This window comes from Syzygium oleosum, unplaced genomic scaffold (assembly GCF_021117445.2).
Source record: "Syzygium oleosum isolate NSW1041296 unplaced genomic scaffold, Sole_v2.1 Sole_v2.30, whole genome shotgun sequence".
Classification (NCBI taxonomy): domain Eukaryota; kingdom Viridiplantae; phylum Streptophyta; class Magnoliopsida; order Myrtales; family Myrtaceae; genus Syzygium; species Syzygium oleosum.
This window is the reverse complement of record NW_026607514.1, coordinates 3,138,587-3,148,992: the sequence shown is the minus strand read 5'-3', so window position 1 is coordinate 3,148,992 and position 10,406 is coordinate 3,138,587. Positions and strand designations below refer to the sequence as shown.

General features: G+C 43.4%; 1 long non-coding RNA gene across 1 annotated transcript; it reads left to right on the top strand.

The window, feature by feature from the left end:
- Positions 1-2,065: 2,065 nt before the first annotated feature.
- Positions 2,066-9,040, top strand: LOC130135285 (uncharacterized). Its single transcript, XR_008814731.1, has 2 exons — positions 2,066-2,483; positions 8,661-9,040. It is a non-coding gene; the product is annotated as an uncharacterized LOC130135285 (long non-coding RNA).
- The last annotated feature ends 1,366 nt before the right edge of the window (positions 9,041-10,406 follow it).

Below are 10,406 nucleotides of genomic sequence, written 5' to 3'. Positions count from 1 at the left end.
TCCTATTGTATATCTCTTAATTAGGGTTGTCATATGTCCTATATATATAACAGGATTAAGCATTGTCAATGTACAGAAAAAAAAAATATTCATTGAATAAAAAAAGGAGAGTCTTTTCCTGCACTAAGTTCAGAATCAAAAGCGCATTCCCTGCAAAAAATCAAAGCTCAAACACCCGTACACGGTTAAAGAAGTAAGTGATCTACTGGGAACTTAGTGATGATTATTTTCTTCTACCAGATCTTTTTCTTGGACTGAGCACATCAATATACTAGGAATGATCTAAACGCAGCAGGTGAACAGTTTGTCATTTGGGAAAATGACCAAGTCTGAGGAGACCACGTTGTTTTTTTTTTTTGTTTGGTCAAGGAGGAGACCACGTTGTTGAAGAATCTTAAGTTTACACTACCGACACAGTGGACAATCATCCACAAACTTGGGAAAGAAGACCCGGCGCTTTATCAATTTGATCCAAATTCAAATCTGGTGCTTTGAAGCCAACTCCATGGCTTCAAATCCACTCAGAAATGTTGTAAATCAGACTTGGTTTGCCATTTTTGGCTAAGTAGACGAAGTGTTAGGCAAAGTTGCAGAGGCAATTTCATCAATTTCCATTAATGTCCATTAATTAGCTACATGTTAACGTTCTGAGATAAAAAGAGATCTTGCAACGACTATTTTGATCCAGTTCGACACTCCAATGTGCAAATCATATTATGGTTGTTGTGGGCTGGCTGAGGTGATTGAAATGCTCTCAAGTTTACATTTATTTCCCTCGCTTATTCTTAGTGAAAAGAGTCATGTGGTTTTCTATTGCAACTCTCATTGAGTGTTGTAATCACCGTGAGAGTGCTTGAGCGTAGAAGTAAAGCGGTCATACTTGTATAATCTGTTGTTATTCTTGGTGGAAAGGCAACTTCATCTAAACTTCGTTGAAAGGCTCCAATAATTGTAACTAGTGGATACCAGCCTTGCTCTTGAGCTGTTAGAACCGAAAGAGTGGGGGAGGCCAAGTGCAAAGGTCAAACCACGATAAACCTACTTTCCAATCTCTTTTGTCTCTTACTCACTCTATACTTATGTTGATAGGAGATATTTGCGCTGCATTGCATATTTCATTTAAAAAGATAGTTACATCCTTTATATGTTGTTTTATATGGACTTGGCGATGAGGGGTTTGTGCATATTAGATCGGGTCAATTGAAGTGTAATTGGATTTTGGCCTCCTTACATGCAAAATAAACGCGACGCTCGGTCCGTGGTTTCTATTCAACAAATTAAATTATCATCTTATCTATTTAATTTTTATCTCAAGGCCTTAATCTAACAAGCCTAGTTTATGAGGATATTTAATTATGTTACCCGTGACCCTCGATTTGTGCCTCTTTATATTTTGATTGTTCCTATACTTGACCATTACTTGATTCCACCCTAGCCATTTGATAGGATCGTGTTACCTGTTACTGACTTTCAAGCACTAATAATATGCTGTCCATTCATCGATTTCTTAGATTCCACGCCGAGCTTTTGCCTATAAATACCGGTCATTGCTTCATTTAGCTGAAAAGTGCATGCAAAATACTCTTTTTTTTCTCTCTCTCTCTCTGTTTTGGTTTTTTCTGGTGTTCCTTCTCCTAAGTAGTGAAGTTCACAATGTTTAAAAGGTCTGTTAACTCTTGAAAAAAAGTCAGACCACACTTTTGCATTCTGTGAAGGGTGAAATTCATTCTTGCGGACAGTGTTTTTTTTTTTTTTTTGGGTCGAAATAAAGCTGCATTTCAATTAAGTAGGAGAACCAAAAAGACCCATTAAATGGGCTTCAGTACACAAAAGGTCTAAAAGAGTTTGAGGAGGCGAAACAACCCAATTTGAAGGTAGGGAATTGCGTCCGTGGGCTTTAGCGGTCCAGTCCGCAATAAAATTTGCCTCCCTTCTACAGTGTTGGATCCGAATATGAGGAAAACACTCTAACAAAGCAACACATTCGGACAAGAGAGCTCTGACCTCCCAAGGTGTCTGATTGGGACTATGCAAGGCATTGACCAAAATAAGATTATCTGACTCCAACACTAGATTCTCCTTTTCTCTCTCACGCTGGAGCAGAAATTTTAGGGTTTGTAACAAAGCATGTGTTTCCACTTGTAGGGAGGAAGTCGCACGGACAAAAGAAGAGAATCCATCAACAAGCCTTCCCTGGTGATCACGACACACGCAAGCTACTACTCCTTCTTCCCTTCCCGGTGTGTAGGCTCCATTAATATTTATTTTAAGATTCCCGAGCGTCGGTGGACACCAAATCTGGGATGAGCTGGTCGGGTTTTGGAGGGTTTTCGCATTGTGCAGGCCCCAAGTGCTAATGATTCTCGAACTTGCGAGAGCGGTTTCCACAGTAAAAGCCGGATCTGGGCATTGTTTTCTAAATACGAAATGGTTCCGCACCTTCCATATCTGCCAAAGGACCGAGGCTACGACTTCCAGATCAGGTGAGTTGTCCCGATTTGCTGTCCGATCTGCTAACCAAGCTTCGATTCTTGATAAACCTTGTGATGGAATATGTATGCCAAGTTGTGGGTGTGACCAAACTCTGTTTGCCCATGGGCATAATAGGAAAAGTTGTTCGATTGTCTCTAGGACTTCTTCATTGCACAGTGTACAAAGCGGATCTGGTACAATTTTTCTTCGATGGAGATTTTCCTTTGTGGGTAAAGCATTTTGGCATAGAGACCACATAAAAATTCTTACTTTAGGAGTAATTTTCAAATTCCAAATCCTTCTCCAAAGGCTACGAGGCACTTGATAGGAAGATGATGCTGAATCATGGCTTTTGTTGTGCTCGACTGCTTTTATGCTGTTGTATCCATTTTTTACTTAATACTCGCCTGATTGAGTCCCTGTCTATATTAGCTGGTCAGTTGCTATTTGAGGTCTAACTGGGATCGATAGAATTTCATTGACTGTTTGAGCATCAAAGCTATCCTTAAGACGCTGGGTATTCCATGTATTCTCCTCTGAATTAATGAAATCAGCCACCAAGGAAGGTTCACCTCTGGGTGCAGGTCCTCCAATTACTCCCCTTCTCAACCATTTGTCTTCTCTAACTCTTATTTTCTTTCCATCCCCCACTGACCACTGCACCTGATGAGCAATTGAGTCTCTTCCCAGTAGTAAGCTTTGCCACCCCCACGAAGAACGTGTGCCTTTTTTCGCATGCCAAAAGTCTCTATGTGGAAAGTAGATTCCTTTTAGTATCTGGCTCCAAAGAGATGACAAGTTCTGAGAGAGTCTCCAGGCATGTTTACCTAGCATTGCTTTGTTTAAGACAATTAAGTCTCTAAAGCCTAGCCCTCCCATGTCTTTCCTAATTTTGAGAATTTCCCATCTTTTCCAATGCATGCCCAGTTTAGCTACAGTGTTCTTCCACCAAAAGGCAGCAATTCTCTGCTCAATTGTCTTACAAATGGACACTGGGACTTTAAAAATAAACATTGCATGCTGTGGAAGAGCCTGAACCACAATTTTAATAAGAATTTCTTTTCCTGCTTTGGACATTAAATTCTCCTTCCATCCTTCCAGTTTAGTATTCACTCTCCCCAAGATCCATGCAAACATTTCTTTTTTAGAACATCCCCAATCCGACGGAATTCCTAAATATGTACCTGTTTTATCAATCACAGGAACTCTCAGCTCTCTAGCCAGATTTACTTTTAGACTTTGAGGGCAATCTCTACTGAAAAATATGCCAGACTTGTTGAGATTAATCGTTTGTCCTGAAGCTAGACAATACTAGTTTAGAACGTTAGCCAGATTCTGGCATTCCTGTAACTTCCCGTCTAAAAAGAAAATAGAATCATCTGCATAGAATAAGTGGGAAAGAGTGGGACACCACCTGTTTAGCTTGATGCCTTTGATGTTGCCAATCTCCACGGCTTTCTTGATAAGCACGGATAGAACATTTGCCACCAAGATGAAGAGATAAGGGGATAGTGGGTCTCCTTGTCTAATACCCCTTGACGGTTGAAAGTACTAAGAAGGTTGTCTGTTAAATTTCATACTAAAGGAAACAGTAGATACACATTGCATCACCCATTGTACCCACTTATGGTGGAATTCCATTTTCATTAGGCATGCCTCCAAAAAATCCCACTCTATTCGATCATAGGCTTTTTGCATATCCAACTTCAATATGGCCTAAAATTTCTTCTTTCGCCTTCTGACTCTAAATTGATGGAGTACCTCTTGCACAACCAGGATGTTGTCTTGGATTTGTCTCCCACTCACGAATGCTCTTTGCTCCGTTGCAATTAGTTTGGGTAACCAAGGCTTCAATCGGTTAGCTATCACCTTAGCGATGATTTTGGGCAAAAGTACACCAGAAGTGCCATAACTTGTGTACGGCGATCACTTTGGTGCCATAACTATTTTTCGGATCACTTTGGTGCCAAGTCAGAGAAAAAGAGATTACTTTAGTGCCAATTTGGCCGGAAATCCGACGTGGCATTTTTTATTAATTTTTTACGCCTACGTGGCTCGCTGGAGGATGAGTTAGCGTGTACAATCAGCATTTTTTATTTTAAATAATTTTTTCCAGAGTGTACAATCAGCATTTTTAATTTTAAATAATTTTTTTCCTCTTCTTTCCTTTTTCTTTTTTTTTCTTTTTTTTCTTTTCTCCCCTCGCCGGTCGGTTGCCGGTGGCCGGTCGGCCACCGGCGAAGACCGGGAAGGGCTGGGTGAGGGCGGCCTTGCCCATGGCCGCCGAGGGGCGGCCTCGCTAGATCTGGGCGAGGCGACCCTCGCCGGCGACAGGCGAGGCCGCCCCTCGCTGGGCCAGGTGAGGGCTGCCCTCGCCGGATCTGGCGAAGGCGACCCTCGCCAGTGTCGGGCGAGGGAGACCTTAGCCGGCGTCGGGAGAGGGCAACCCTCGCCGGCGTCGGGCGAGGGTCGCCCACGCCCGACTCGGGCGACGGCAACCCTCACCCGCCTAGGCGAGGGTTTCCCTCGCCCGACGCCGGCGAGGGTCGCCCTCGCTCGTGTCGGGTGTGGGCGACCCTCGCCCGACGCCGCGTGTGGTCGCCCGACGCCGGTGAGGGTCGCCCGACGCCGGCAAGGGTCGCCCTCGCCGATCTAGCGAGGCGACCTCGCCGGCGTCGGGCGAGGGAAACCTTCGCTTGGGCGGGCGAGGGTGGCCCTCGCCGGGTCGGGCGTGGGCGACCCTCGCCGGCATCGGGCAAGGGAAGCCCTCGCCTAAGCGGGCGAGGGTCGCCCTCGCCTGGGTCGGGCATGGGCAACCCTCGCCCGACGCCGGCGAGGGCGACCCTCGCCCGACGCCGACGAGGGCGACCCTCGCCCGCCCAGGCAAGGGTTTCCCTCGCCCAACGCCGGCGAGGGTCGCCCTCGCCAGATCCGGCGAGGGCGACCCTCGCCAGATTCGGCGAGGGACGGCCTCGCTTGGGCCGACAAGGGGTGGCCTTGCCTGTCGCCGGCGAGGGTCGCCTCGCCTAGATCTGGCGAGGCCTTCTCGGGCTTCGCCGGTGGCCGGTCGGCCACCGGCAACCGGCCGGCGAGGGGAGAAAAGAAAAAAAAGAAAACAAAACAAAAAGGAAAGAAGAGGAAAAAAAAAGGAAAAAAATTATTTAAAATTAAAAATGCTGACTGTACACGCTGGAAAAAAATATTTAAAATAAAAAATACAGACTGTACACGCTGACTCATCCTCCGACGAGCCACGTAGGCGTCAAAAATTAATAAAAAATGCTACGTCGGATTTCCGGCCAAATTGGCACTAAAGTGATCTCTTTTCCTCCGATTTGGCACCAAAGTGATCCGAAAAAAAGTTATGGCATCAAAGTGATCGCCGTACACATTATGGCACTTCTAGTGTACTTTTGCCGATGATTTTGTATACAAAGTTGCACAGGCTAATAGGGCGAAACTGTTCTAGTCTTTCTGGATTAGGGATTTTGGGTATGAAGGAAATAATGGTTTTGTTAAAGTATGGTTGCATCACCCCGAATACAAAAAAATCTATCACTGCTTTGAAAATATCGCACTTCAAAATTTCCCAATGGTGTTGAATAAACAGCCCATTAAGACCATCCGGCTCGGGTGCTTTTGAGGCCCCTAATTGGAAAACTACTCCCTTTACTTCCTCTAAAGTAACCTCAGCTACTAACTGGTCATTTATTTCCTTCGACACCACCTGGGGGCACTGATCCAACACGAGCTGGAAGTCTCGAAACCCAACTGATTGATACAAAATTTCAAAATAATCTATGGTTATATTCTTTAGTTGGTCCTGGTCCCTAATCCAATCACCATCTGAGTTCTGCAACATTTTGATTCTGTTTCTCAGCCTTCGTTGGATAGTGGTCGCATGGAAGAATTTAGTATTTTTATCACCCCATTGAAGCCAGTTAATTCTGGATCTCATTCTCCAGTACATTTCCTCTTGCTGCCACAATTTTCCAATCTCCCATTGTAAAAGACATACTCGCTCCCTATCATAGAAGTCACTGTTACTGTTTATAAGCTGTTGAAGTTCTTGTTTCAAATAATTGATCTTTTGATGCCCATTGGAGAACCTCTTCCTGCTCCATTTGGCAAGTGCAAGAGTCACTGCACGTAATTTCCTGAAAAGATCTGTCTCTTTTAAAAGAGGGGACTCCCAAGAATGAGTAATCACGTCTCTACACTCCACATCTTCCGGCCAGAATGCTTCAAACTTACATTCCTTTTTTTGTTTGACTCGATTTGCCTCCAAAGATAATAGAATTGGACTATGGTTTGATCCAATAGCAAGTAGTGCAAAAACTTCAGCTTCTGGGAATAGTAATTGCCATTCCATTGTACAAACCACCCTATATAGCCTTTCCTTCACAAAATCATCGCCTTCCCTATTGTTTGCCCAAGTGAATGCGCAACCCTTACTGTCCAAGTCCATTAAGGAACAGTCATTCAGAAGCTCTCGAAAAGCATTCATTCTATAATTTTCAACTATCCTCTTACCTACTTTCTCCCAATGATGAAGTACTTCGTTGAAATCCCCAATACATACCCACGGAAGAGAATTTGAGGAGCTAATTGTCTTAGTTCCTCCCATAGTTGTAATCTTTTTTGGTACATAGTTGACGCATGAAGGCACGTGATGCGCATCTTTTTGCCACTATCCATCTCCTTGTAAATCATATCTATAAACTCCTCAGCCATATGTTCAATATTCAAAGATACCCTATCATTCCATAACACCACTAGCTGCTAAGCCTATGGGATCCACTACACAACAATAGGGGAACTTCAACCCCTTCTTTATTCTTTGAATCACCATCTCCTGGTTCTTTGTTTCCCTTAAGAACACTACGTTGGGCTTTTCTTGAACCACAAGGGCTCTTAGTACTTGGACAGTCAAGGGATTGCCCAGACCTTGACAATTCCAACTAATGAGCATCATTTGTCACTTGGTGGCTTATTAGGGCTAGCCACCAAAGCCCATCTTCCTGCCCCTCCACCTCAAAAATCGGGGTGTCTATCATTTGAGTCTCATCAATTCCTCCCTGCAAACTTCCTCTTAGTCCATAGGGATTATAGTGTTTAATCTTTTTGCTAGATGATGCCATTGAATTCATACCTGTAAGCTTCGGTTTTTTAACATTTGCCGAACCCTCTTTCTTTTCCTAGCTGCTTTGGTTCTGGACCAATACTGGTGACGAGGGTATAGTACCCCCGTATCCTGTCGTCTCTCTATCTTGGTGACGGTTACACAAGACACCTTATGCAACATCTACCATCTCTGCTTCCGTCGCCTCCACAATTTCTTTGTCTTTGTTATTGCAAGTTGGCTCAAAAGGAACCAACTAAGTTGAGATCTCTGGTGTCTCGGGGATAAGTTCATCCTCGTCATCAACTTTCTCTTGTTTCCCATAAAAGGCCTTCCAAAACGGGCTATGTTCCCGAACTTCAGTTCGCAGCCATTGACCAAAGCACATCTCCTCTTTTCTTTCCAGTTTCTCCTCATCAAAAGGTATCTCTTTGCAATACATTGCATAGTGTCCCAATTTCCCACATGAGTAACAGAAATGTGATAGTCGTTCATACCGAAAATCCAACCACATGTTCTTCCCTTCCAACTTGATTAGCTTGCAGATTTGAGTGGTTCCTGTAGGTTAAGTTCTACTCTTGCTTTCCCTGCTTTTAGAGAGACACCATCTTTAGTTTTCACTCTAGCTTCTGTAACTTTCCCCAACTCTCGAACATCTCTACAAATAGCCTTCTCAGTATCTCTTTCCAAGGGCAAACCATACATATGGACCCAAAATGCACAAGTTGTGAAATCATAACATTAAATGGGGGTATTGGGAATCCAAGGTTTCAGAATCACCAGATGATTTGAAAAGAGCCAAGGGCTATTCTCCAAAACCTTATTTTTCTCCCCTTCCTTTCTAAATTTAAACACATACAAGCTAGACTCACGTTGTGTGATATCAACATTTTCAACTTTCCAAGCCCTTTTCATCGTATTCTGAAAGGCTTGAAAATTGATGGAAGGGTTGGACATGAACTTACCCACTAAAATTAGATGGCATTCCTCAAGGTTTTCCTTCGGTACTGCATCCTCCCATTCTTCAATCGTCTCTTCTGACCATAGTCTACCTAACCTTTTGCAGAGCGAGGCCAAGCGAGCATTTCCTTCCTCAGTTTCTTCCATGGTGACTAGAAGAGAGATGCTTCAGTAACAAGAACCCTAGGGGAAGAAATTGCGTACTACTGCATGTAAAAATCAGATTAAGGAGAGTGGGAAAGAGGCCTCTAGACCCGATGGAGCATTGAAGGGAAATCAGATTTCATGGGTAGGGTTTATGAAAAGGTGACAGCAAATTTAGGGTTTAATGCCAAATGACAAACAGAAAACGAAACTCTAGGTGGTGAGTAATTCTAGACTAAAATATTCTGGGGAAAAGGTCGAGATTGCAATGGATAATGGATAGTTTTTTGTGGAAATGGTGATCTATTTGGGATGGAAATGTTGAAAATCGTGCTTGCTTCATCTTCTGTGGGCTGAGAAAAGTCCAAAGCAAACTGTAAGATGGGAAGAGGGGAACAACTGGGAAAAGTTAGGGTTTATGCGAAAGGAACTACCATGGAGGTAGAGGAGACTCTACATAGTCGAGAGAGTTTCGAGCAAGGTGTTCTTGGTTAATCCGCCCTGCCATTTTCGTAGTAGATTGGTTAGGGGGGACTTACCTTGCGGACAGTGTTTACTCGCCTCAAAAGTTGATGATTTTTGTTGTCCTATTAACAGTTCTTCATACTTCTCAACAGGATCGACCTCCAATTTTTCCAACAAAAGAGCCTTCTATTTTACTATTCAAAGGGGTCATACATTGTAACACCCAACGTGTTACGTCAATCGAGTGAGCCCTTATGGTGTTCTTTATACGTAAGATATATTCTCAAATTGTCACTACATCGTGTGGTTGCTTTGAGTTTCTTTTAGGGGTTTGGCCTATAAGAGAATCAGTTTAAAATTTAAATTTCAAATTATCCTCCATAATTTCATTCTTCTCATTATTGTAGATAGTTGTCAATTAGTTGAGATTTTCTCCATATTTTTAGTTGTTGCCATCCTTGTACATGTACTATAAATATCACTGATATACAGCAATGAATATCATCTTGGAAAATATTCTCTTAATCTTCTCCTTTTATGGCATCAGAGTGTATCTACTCCTAAGAGCCTCTCTCATCCCATGTCTACTCCTAGCCATGGCTGCCACAAACTCTACTTCTGAAACAATCATTCTCGAAATTCCTGAAGCCACTTCAACCGGACTTATTGCAATCTCTGCTGATGCGCAGCTTCCCATGAAGCTGACTTCCACCAACTATGCTTCTTGGCAGGCTCAATTCATGTCCTTGCTAGTCGAATATGACCTTAAAGGATTTATCGACGGAACGTGTCCTTGCCCACCGGAAGAGATCACCCGCGCCAATCAAACAGTCTCGAATGCCGCCTATTTTCATTGGATTAGACAAGATCAACTCTTGCTCAATGGGATTTTTGCTTCCACTTCCGAAGCCATCATTTCCCCTTATTGCCTCTTGTGCAACATCTCAAAGTGCATGGAACAAACTTGCAACACTTTACGCAAGCAAATCTCGAACCCATGTCATGCATCTCAAGGACCAATTATCAACGATTAAACGCAACTCTCGTTCTATTTCTGATTTTTTACAACAACTAAAATCTATTGCAAATGAGTTGACAATGATTGATTCACCTCTCCATGACGATGACCTTGTCATCCACGCTCTTCGGGGATTAGGACCGGAATACCGTGAAATCGCAGCAGCGATTCGTGCTCATGAACACACAATCACTTTCGAGGAACTTTACGACAACGGTCCATTGC